The sequence below is a fragment of the Sminthopsis crassicaudata genome, chromosome 3, assembly GCF_048593235.1.
Source record: "Sminthopsis crassicaudata isolate SCR6 chromosome 3, ASM4859323v1, whole genome shotgun sequence".
Classification (NCBI taxonomy): domain Eukaryota; kingdom Metazoa; phylum Chordata; class Mammalia; order Dasyuromorphia; family Dasyuridae; genus Sminthopsis; species Sminthopsis crassicaudata.
This window is the reverse complement of record NC_133619.1, coordinates 257,346,417-257,358,268: the sequence shown is the minus strand read 5'-3', so window position 1 is coordinate 257,358,268 and position 11,852 is coordinate 257,346,417.

Here is an 11,852-nt window from a genome sequence, read left to right as displayed (position 1 = left end):
ATTCACTATCTTGTCCTGTGAACCTAACCTATGCCACTGATCAACTAGTCTATTTCTTAGCCAATACCAAATGGTTTTGGTGACTGTTGCTTTATAATATAGCTTTAAATCAGGTACACTTAGACCACCTTCCTCTGACTTTTTTTTCATTAGTTCCCTTGCAATTCTCGACCTTTTATTCTTCCATATGAATTTTGTTGTTATTTTTTCTAGGTCATTAAAATAGTTTCTTGGGAGTTTATTATTTTTTCTAGGTCATTAAAATAGTTTCTTGGGAGTCTGATTGGTATAGCACTAAATAAATAGATTAGTTTGGGGAGTATTGTCATCTTTATTATATTCGCTCGGCCTATCCAAGAACATTGAATGTCTTTCCAATTATTTAAATCTGACTTTATTTTTGTGGCAAGTGTTTTGTAATTTTGCTCATATAATTCCTGACTCTCCTTTGGTAGATATATTCCCAAATATTTGATACTATCAACTGTTATTTTGAATGGAATTTCTCTTTGTATCTCTTGCTGTTGGATTGTGTTGGTAATGTATAAAAATCCTGAGGATTTATGTGGATTTATTTTGTATCCTGCGACTTTGCTAAAATTCTGAATTATTTCTAATAGCTTTTTAGCAGAGTCTTTGGGGTTCTCTAAATATACCATCATGTCATCTGCGAAAAGTGACAATTTGATTTCTTCATTTCCTACTCTAATTCCTTGGATCTCTTTCTCGGCTCTTATTGCCAAGGCTAGAGTTTCTAGTACTATATTGAATAGTAATGGTGATAGTGGGCAACCTTGTTTCACTCCTGATCTTACAGGGAAAGGTTCTAGTTTATCACCATTACATATGATGTTTACTGAAGGTTTTAAATATATGCTCCTTATTATTTTAAGGAATAGTCCATTTATTCCTATACTCTCAAGCGTTTTTAGTAGGAATGGATGTTGGATTTTATCAAATGCCTTTTCTCCATCTATTGAGATGATCATATGGTTTTTATTAATTTGATTATTAATATGGTCAATTATACTAATAGTTTTCCTAATATTAAACCAGCCCTGCATTCCTGGTATAAATCCCACTTGGTCATAGTGTATTATCCTGGGGATGATTTTCTGAAGTCTATTTGCTAATATCTTATTTAATATTTTAGCATCAATATTCATTAAGGAAATTGGTCTATAGTTTTCTTTCTCAGTTTTCGATCTACCTGGTTTAGGTATCAGTACCATGTCTGTGTCATAGAAGGAATTTGGTAGGACTCCTTCAATCCCTATTTTTTCAAATAGTTTACATAGCATTGGAGTTAGTTGTTCTTTAAATGTTTGGTAGAATTCACCTGTAAATCCATCTGGTCCTGGGGACTTTTTCTTAGGAAGTTGGTTAATAGCTTGGTCTATTTCTTTTTCTGAGATGGGACTATTTAGACTATTTACTTCTTCCTCTGTTAATCTGGGCAAGCTATATTTTTGAAGGTATTCTTCCATTTCATTTAAGTTATTGAATTTATCGGCATAAAGTTGAGCAAAGTAGCTCCTAACTATTGTTCTAATTTCCTCTTCATTAGTGGTGAGTTCACCCTTTTCATTTTCAAGACTATCAATTTGCTTTTTCTCTTTCCTTTTTTTAATCAGGTTTACTAAAGGTTTGTCTATTTTGTTGGTTTTTTCATAAAACCAACTCTTAGTTTTATTAATTAATTCAATAGTTTTTTTACTTTCAATTTTATTAATCTCACCTTTTATTTTTTGAATTTCAAGTTTTGTGTTTGTCTGGGGGTTTTTAATTTGTTCCTTTTCTAGCAATTTTAGTTGTAAACCCAATTCGTTGGCCCTCTCTTTCTCTATTTTATGCAAGTAGGCCTGTAGAGATATAAAACTTCCCCTAATTACTGCTTTGGCTGTATCCCACACATTTTGGTATGATGTCTCATTATTGTCATTTTCTTGGGTGAAGTTATTAATTATGTCTATGATTTGCTGTTTTACCCAATCATTCTTTAGTATAAGATTATTTAGTTTCCAATTATTTTTTGGTCTATTTTCCCCTGGCTTTTTATTAAATGTTATTTTGATTGCATTATGGTCTGAAAAGGATGCATTTACTATTTCTGCCTTACTGCATTTGATTTTGAAGTTTTTATGCCCTAGTATATGATCAATTTTTGTATAGGTTCCATGAACTGCTGAGAAGAAAGTATATTCCTTTCTGTCTCCATTTAGCTTTCGCCAAAGATCTATCATATCAAACTTTTCTAGTATTCTATTTACCTCTTTGACTTCTTTCTTATTTATTTTGTGGTTTGATTTATCTAATTCTGATAGTGCAAGGTTGAGATCTCCCGCTATTATAGTTTTGCTATCTATTTCCTCTTGCAGCTCTCTTAATTTCTCTTTTAAGAATTTAGATGCTGCACCACTTGGTGCATACATGTTTAATATTGATACTGCTTCACTATTGATGCTTCCCTTTAGCAGTATATAATGCCCTTCCTTATCTCTTTTAATTAGATCAATTTTTGTTTTTGCTTGATCTGAGATGAGGATGGCTACTCCTGCTTTTTTGGTTTTGCCTGAAGCATAATAGATTCTGCTCCACCCTTTTACTTTTAGTTTGAATGTCTCATCCTGTTTCAGGTGTGTTTCCTGTAAACAACATATAGTAGGATTCTGACTTTTAATCCAGTCTGCTAACTGCTTCCTCTTTATGAGGCAGTTTGCCCCATTCACATTTATGGTTAGAAGGACTAATTCTATATTGCTTGCCATCCTATTAACCCCTGCTTATGTTTTTCCCCTTTCCTTCCCTTTTACCCTCCTATCCAGTATTAAACTGGTGAACACCACTTGCTTTTCACAGCCCTCCCTTTTTAGGATCCCTCCCCCACCTTAAAGATCCTCCCCTTATTTTACCCTTTTTCCTCGAAATTACTGTATTCCCTTCCCCTTAGCTTACTCCTTCCCTTTCACTTTTCAATGAAGTGGAAGAAGTTTCACCATAAATCGAATATGTCTATTGATACACGCTATGTTCATCTCCCTCCTTTCTTTCTCTCAGATATAATAGGTTACCTTTGCCTCTTCATGAGATGTAGTACCACCACTTTATACTTTTTTATGATATAATCTCCTGTCCACCTCTAGTTTCTAAGACAAATTGTACATATGTTCTTTACATATTTTTTTGACAGAAGTATAGTTCTCAAGATTTTTTTTACCTTTTTTAGAAGTCTCTTGAGTTCTGTATTTGAAGATCAAACCTTTTATGTAGGTCTGGTTTTTTCATCAAAAATAGATGGAATTCATTTATTTCGTTAAATGTCCATCTTCTTCCCTGGAAAACGATGCTCATTCTTGCTGGGTAAGTTATTCTTGGCTGCATACCAAGTTCCTTAGCTTTTCGGAATATCATGTTCCAGGCCCTGCGTTCTTTTAATGTGGACGCTGCTAGATCCTGTGTTATCCTTATTGTGGATCCTCCATATCTGAATTGTTTTTTTCTAGCAGCTTCCAATATCTTTTCCTTTGTCTGATGGTTCTTGAACTTGGCCACTATATTTCTTGGCGTTTTGATTTTAGGGTCCCTTTCAGTAGGTGATCGATGAATTTTCTCAATGTCTATTTTACCCTCTGTTTCCAAAACGTCTGGGCAGTTCTCTTTGATAATTTCCTCGAAAATGGTGTCCAAGCTCTTTTTTTCCTCCCATTTTTCAGGGAGTCCGATTATTCTCAAATTGTCTCTCCTGGATCTGTTTTCCAGGTCTGTTGTCTTTCTGGTAAGGTACTTGACAGTCTTTTCAATTGTTTCATTTCTCTGGTTTTGCTTGACTCCCTCTTGGTTTCTCCTTGAGTCATTCATTTCTACTTGTTCCAGTCTAATTTTCAATGATGTATTTTCTTCACTCACTTTTTTTATATCTCTTTGTAATTGTCCAATTGAGTTTTTTATCTTCTATGGAATTTTTTTCCATTTTATCCATTTTATTTTTTAGAGAGCTGATTTCTTTTTCCAGCTCTCTAATCCTGTTTTCCTTGGAGTTGTTTACCTTTTCCAGCTCACTAATCCTGTTTTCCTTGGAGTTGTTTACCTTTTCCAGCTCAGTAATCTTGTTTCTCAATGATTTGATTTCTTTATCCATTCTGTCTTTGAATGCATGGGATGACTTCTCCAGGCTCTCTTGCCAAGCTTCCCTTTCCTTTTCCCATTTCTCTTCCAGCTCTCTTGTGAGAGCCTTTTTGATTTCCTCTATGAGGTTCTTTTGTATTGAGGAGCAGCTTATATCCCTCCCAGGGGATACATCTGGGGACATTCTGTTCCTAGTCTCCTCAGCATTTGAAGTCTGCTCCCTCTCCACACAGAAGCTGTCAATGGTTAGAGCCCTTTTGAATTTTTTGTTCATTTTGTCAGAGTAGGAATCAAAGAAAACAAACTGACAAGAGAAACAATTGGTCTGTTTTGCGGGGGATGGGGCTGGATGGTGTTAATGGGCTTCCTCTACAGACTGGGGGTAGGGCAGCAGAGAGCCACTAACAGAACAGCAATGACTGTACTGAGTCTGAGCTCTGAGGCTCTGAGAACGCACTGAGTCAGTCCAGGTGGGGGTTGGGGGTGGCCGGGCTCTGAGAGACGCTGGCTTTCTGGGGTTTTAATCTTCACCTCCAGTGTTTACACCCTCTCCACCGCTCCTGGCTTGCTGCCAAGACGGAGCATCCACACTGGGGCAAAAGCTCTTTCACAGAAACGGCAGAGATCACACCCCTCCCCCTCTGGTCTGAGCTGTGTGAGCTGCCTGTCTTGCTCTGGCTGTCTGCCCTCAGTCTGCGCCCAGTCTGATTGACCCTCCCCCGAACAAACACAGACCTTTTCTGGCGACTTTCAAGGATGTCTTCTCTTGGTGATAATTTGTGGATTTCTTTCTGGGTCAAGCATTAAGTCAGAGGCTTGTCATGAAGTAAGTTCTGAGAGAAAACGAGGAGCTCAAGCAGCTGTCTGCCTCCACGCCGCCATCTTGGCCGGAAGTTCCAAAACTCTAATCTATTTTTTTTTAAAGAGAAAAATCAAATTGTTCATATCAAAAAATAAAAAAGGAGATTCTCAACAAATAAAGAGAAAATAACTGGAACTGATGTAATGTGATTTTGTGATCCTCTGACCATGGTGGGGGGCTTCTGTTCAGTGGTCCTGGGTCTCCGGGCTTTGGAATCTGCCTCAGGAAATTCACACACCCAATCTATCCGATTCTGACACTCCTTAGCTAGTTAGCTTCTAGCCTCAGAAAACTCCCACAGATTAATCTCCTGAAACAATAGTGAATTAGACCACTCCAATTTATTGCTGACTGGTAATCTTGTCAGTAATAATCTGATCAGCTGAGAACCACTCTTTCTGGGACCACTCCTTACTATGAGCCATAGAATTAGCATATCTATGATTGAAAGCTATATAAGTATATGCTGGATTCCTTTAGAATTCAGTCTGCTTAGTAATGGCCTACTATTACTTTCAATAAACTTTGCCCCTTGACTAGGAGATGGATTCAAGCCTGCAAATTTTTTTGAGATACCTTGTAGCACAGGTCTGAAATTCCAAACTTTTGGGGTCCCCCCTTTCCCAACCTCAACAGAATTATCAGAAGTTGTTTTGTTCATTATATGCAAACACAATTTATACTTTAGATAATATGGATGAAAAGCTATTAAAAAATGTAAAATACAGAAATAGAATATATGTGTGCATTTATACATATACATATTTATATAAATACATACATATAAACCTAATATAAGAAAAAATAATTGATCTAGCCATAAATAAATTTCCAAAAGAAGAAAACAAATTTACAAATTTGTAATTACAAATGAATTCTTGATATCTAAACAAGGTATGAAAGAGACAAAACAAAGAAAACTAGATTAATATCTATAAAGAACTATAACATAAAAATTAAAATGTTAGCAAATAAGCTACAACTATATATATGTGTACATACATTATACCATATATAAAAGATAATATGATAAGATAAATGATAAACTAAGTATAAACTATTTATACATTATAATAGATTGAATATATATCAGGAATGCAAGTATTCAATAAAATGAAAACTATAACTATAAAGGGACCATGTTTATAACAAAAATAATTCTAAAATCCCATCTAACAAATTTTTAAAAGAAGTTTTACTTAATCACAATGAGAACAGATATTCAGAATCGTTCCTATCACACCTTCTGAAAAAATCTACCATATGGGATCTTATCAATTCTCATCCAAAACCTCTGAGTTAGAAACATCTCAGACCACTATATAACATCTTAGCATATCCACAACAATCCAGTGATCATTTATCATAGAAGAATGGTAAAATATGAGGTACAAAACTGTTAAAAACAGGAAATCACAGAACAGATTGTTATCTGGAAATCTGCAGTATCTCTAGGACTATACTTGATGAGTATTAAATGATGAGTAGTAAATTAGGAGTAAACTGTGGTCTAAACAAAGATGGATCTGTTCCTTTTCTCTCTCTCCTTCCTTCCCCAAAGTAACCAATGGCGGGTTCGGCAGCAAAGGAATTTGCTACTTAATGCTGTATGGAAACATAGTCTTTATTGATTAGAATGGAAACACAGGAGAGCCGGTGGGCAAAATGGCTGCATGGTACAAGGCCATTTGCAAAGAGAAGATTCTCGTTCTCTTTTTTATGCAGTGATGTAAGGAGGTTCCTGAGAGTGATGTAATAAGATAAGGATTCTCTTGTTATCTTTTGAGTAGAGACAGAAGTCTCTTCCCAAAAAGGAATTTCCTGATGCCATTTGGTCTATTTGAGCAGATTAGAATGGGGGCTGTAAAACCCTGGCCACCTCAGATAGCCCAAACTAGTTTGACCAGATCTTGTATCAAAGATCCAAGTCCCAAAGGAAGTTGGAGATCAAACAAAGAATACCAAAGGGGCTACCGCCCTCAACATACTCTGGCCAGAAAACCTTAGAATCATTGACAGATTGTTAGAATAATAGCACTCTAAGGTCAGAGGACCTCAGGATTACTACTATATTTCCCCAGAAGCTTACCCCAGTGGTCCTCAAACTTTTTAAATAGGGGGCCAGTTCACTGTCCCTCAGACTGTGGGAGGGCCGGACTATAGTAAAAACAAAAACTCACACTCTGTCTCTGCCCCTCAGCCCATTTGCCATAACCCAGCTGGCTGCATAAATATCCTCAGCAGGCTGCATCTGGCCCGGCTGTAGTTTGAGAACCACTGTACCCTTTTCTTTGTGTTAATAGGACAAATTCAGGAAATTTGAAATTTAAAAATAAATATCATTTCTATTTATCTTGTGTCTTATGATAATGAAATGGTCTATACATAACAAATACTTAGCATTAACTGTTAGATACAATCTTTTCTACTCTGGAAAAAAAAATCTAAGTTAAGTAAGTAAGTTTGAAGTTTGAAACTTTAAAATACTTGCAAGGCTATCAGAATTAATACATTCCTTTGATCTTTTATTTAGATGTTATACTATAAAATGATGATAGTTTAATGTTGTGTCCTGCTTTCTAGGCTCTAGATTAACCTCAAAGGCTACCTAGAATATACCCAAATAAGAATTCCCCTCTGCAAGTGGCCAACAATCTTTTATTTGATTTCTGTGGAGTTAGGACACATTTCAGTCTCTTATTTGGTTAAGAATGCATCTCCTACTTGTAGCTGTGAGAAGTATATGATCTGTTTCTCTTCAAATTTTTTATATGATCTTTAATATTAAGATGACATATCAATTTAGAATGTATAGTAGAACATAGTGTAAAGTGTTGACCTAAACCTAATTTCTGCCGTACTGCTTTACAATTTTCTCAGAAATTTTTATCTTTCTAGGTAATTTATCTTTTCTACTTTATCAAACATTGAGATACTGACTTCTATAATTTCTTATTCTCTCTTATTTATCTCATTTATTAACAATTGCTGATAATTTAGATAACACTGCTTTAGAATATAATTTGAAGTCTAGAGTGCTATTTCCCCCTTGGTCACTACTTCTTTTTCATCATTTGCCCTGATTTTGTAAATTGTTAGTTCATCCAAATTAATTTTTTTATAGTTTATCAAATACTATAAAGTATATCCTTGGTAATTTGATTGGTATAGTATTAAAAATATAAATTAATTTTAGTAGTATTGTCATTTTTATTATATTGGCATGGCCTAGCTAGCCATGGGTACTAAAATTCCTCTAGGTATTTAAGTTGTTCTTTATTGTTTTAAGGACCAATTTATTGAATCTACCTAAGTCTTTTGTGTACTTTTTGAGGTCAACTCCCAAATATTTTATATATTTTGTAGTTATTTGGAATGGGATTTTGTTTTGTTATTGTTTGTTTTGTTTTGTTATTTTTACATAGAACTGGGTTTTGGGTTTTTTTGAGCATTTATTTTGCAACCTGCAATTTTCCTGAAGCATCTTTACTGATTCTCTAGGATTTTCCAAATAAATTATCATATCATCAAACAAGCATTGCTGTTCTAACATTTCCAGAACTTTATCAAATAACATGTAGAGAGTGAATTCTTGTTTTATATCTATTTTAGAAAACTTTCTATGGTATTATATATGACATTTACTTTGGATTTTAGGTGGGTGCTTTTTATGATATTACAAAAAGTCCCTCTATACTTATACTTTGTAGAGATTTTCAGCAAAAAAAGAACATTGAACTTAACAGTTAATGTTGAGTACAGCACTCACTTTTTTTATCTGTTGGGATCATTGTGTGGTTTTGGATGTTTTGACTTTTCGTATGATTATATAGATTTTTTTCCTAATGTTGAACCATCATTTCATCCTTGGTTTAAATCCCACTTGGTTATAATGATTTCTTGGATATAGACTATGTAATAGGATTTTTTTTTTAATTTTAAAGTCTATGTTCTTTAATGATATTGGATTATAGCTTTCTTTCTGTGTTATATATTTATCTTTTCCTGGTTTAAGTGTTAGGATTATATTTGTCTCATAAAATTATTCTAATAGGTTATTTTTTTTCAGTTTTAATAACTGAATAATTTTTAAAGTATAAGCACTGCTTTTTAAAATTTTGGTAAAAATTTCCTGTGAATTCATCAGGACCAATAGTTATCATCTCCTGTCCCAATTCCCCCTGACATAGGTAGTTTCTTTACTACTAGATTTATTTCCTTATCTAAGATTAAGTAATTGAGAATTTCAATTTGGTATTTTTATAGTTATGTATCTTATGTTTTTGAAAATATTCCTCTCTTTTGTGTTTTCAATTTTTTCAGCTTATAACTATGTATAATATGCTCTAATTATTCTTTTTATTTTGTTGTAATATCATTTTACTCATTTGTTATTTTATTGATTCAATTTCCTGCTCCCTTCTTTTTAAACAAATTAGCTAAAGATTTATTTTTTAAAGAACCATTTTTTGCTATATTTATCATTTCTTGGGGGAGGATTCCAATTTATCTACTTTTCTTCTAATTTTTAACATCACTTTTGTACTTATTTTAGGTTTGTTGTCTTTCTTATTAAAAAAAATGCTTATTCAGTTAATTTATCCTCTCTTTTTCTATTTTGTTAATGTATGTTTGTAAGGATACTCCCCTCCAAGAAATTTTGGTATGTCATTTCATCATTATGATTTTCTTTTACATAATTATTATTTCTATGATTTGTTCTTGGACTCATTCATTATTTAGGATTTCATTATTAAGTCTTCAGGAATGGGGCCTGTATCTTTTGTTTGTGATCCTTGAACCAAAAATTTATGTCATAGTCTGTAAAGGATGTGTTATTTTTGCCTTTTTCCTTCCATTTGTAGGCAACATCTTTTTGACATAGTATGCAATTTTTGTAAAAGTTCCATATGTAACTAAAAAACATTCTTTTACTATTTAAATGCTTAGTATGTTTACTTTCTCCAGCAATTTGTTCAGTACCATATTTTTCCTTTTATCTTTCTATTAAGACTTAACCAAAAAATAGAGAGGGCTATTGAAGTTTCTTGTCACTGTTGTATATCATCTAATAGCTCAGAAAGTTTTTCTTCATTTGGAGCATATAAGTTTATTATTGACAATAGTTTGTTGTCTATGATTCCTGTCAGGATCCTTTCTTTCTCTCACCCCTGATTCCATCTTTATTATTCAAATGTCTTTACCTTTGTATTTGAAGTCTTTCTCAAGATCACTTGTAAAACTTGTTTTTAAATTGAATCGTTAAATGTTACACTGTGACTCTTTTGAGAGTTTGTAGCCTTGTTTTTTTCTGGATTCTTCCATTTTCTATTTTCAAAGGTTTTGAACAGTTTTCTATAATTTGCTTCATTATAGAGTTAAAATTGTTGACTTGTCATATTCTCAAAACCTATAATGCTTAGGTTGTCTCTATGCACCCTATCTTTGAGATCATTATGTTTTATTTGCATAGTGAAAACTTTTTAATATTATGATTTTGATTCTCTTCTAAATTGTCCTTCACTTTCTTATATTTTTATTATCCACTTACTCTCTATTTGATGAGGCTTGCCATTGCAGATTCCATTTTTTTTTTTTCTTCCCATTACTTTTGCTGTGCAGACCATAAATTCTCTTCTAATTCTCATTTCCCTTTTGAACCACTTGGGAACAGTATACTGTGGGTTCCATGTTCTCTTCAAATCTATGAGTCCTCTGTCTCAACAAAAGTTAAGTCATTCTCCTTTGTTCTGCAATATTTATTCATGGATGTATGAAATCATTTACAAAATTTGAAGGTTATATATCCTGTTATTAATGTTTTTCTTGTTAATATATTTGCTTATTTTCAGGGTCTTTGAATTTTCTTCTTTCTGAAACTATTAGTAATTTGTCTTCCCCCTCCTCCCAATTTCTTTTCCCTATTGCTCACTTTCTGACTCCTATCCCTCTGATTGTGATATCCTTGGATATAAAAATGTTTCAGTCTCCTTCCATATAGGACAATTTACAATCCATTAAACTAGGTCTCTGCCCCAACTGGCTTTTAGGAGGTAAAAATCATCCCCACATAGGTAATGTTCTCTTTCCTTCAATCATGATAGAGTAATACACAGCATCTCATATACACCTCCTGTCCTGCTCCCTCTGTCCCTTAATGCTTTAGTTCAGCACTGGCAGTTTAGAATTTTGCAGCATTGATGCCATATCTTTGTTCACCCCAGCAACCAAATTCAGTTTGAAGCTTCGCAGTGTTATTGTTATAGGTTTGTGGACCCTGTAGTAGGCTTTTGCTACTAAAAGGTTACATCAGTCCTGACAGGTTGTCATGGCCAAATTTCCCAGCCTGGAGTTGGGGGAACCTTACTCTAGAACTAGTAGTTCTGAAGGGGGGAGGGAAACTGTGTTCCTTTTAAAATTATCACTCTGAAGCTGCGTAACCTTTTGATTTCAAGCCCTCCTGGGGAAGGCATATCCCCCCAGATAAGTTAAAGCACCTCATTGATCTTTTGAGGATCCCAGACCCTTTGAATTCCAATTGGAGAGCTGGGCCAGATACTGATAAACATCTAGGCCTGGGAACTTTGGCTTTCTTTCAACCTGAAATCTGAAGCCTCAAGATTCCTTTAAAGGGCAGTTTCTGAACTCACTCTTTGCAGAAGGTCCAGAGCAGCTTGCCTGCTGAAAAGGCATTCTCTTCTCAAGCATTGATTAGAAAATAGGACTTTGCCACTATGGAAGTCAGTCTCTTAGCAAAACTGGCTTCCTATCCAACAATAAACTTTCATTTTTTGCCAATTAATATTTCGGGTTTCATTAATTTTTTCATGAAAAATCTGTGGGCCGACCATAAGGGGATTTTAAC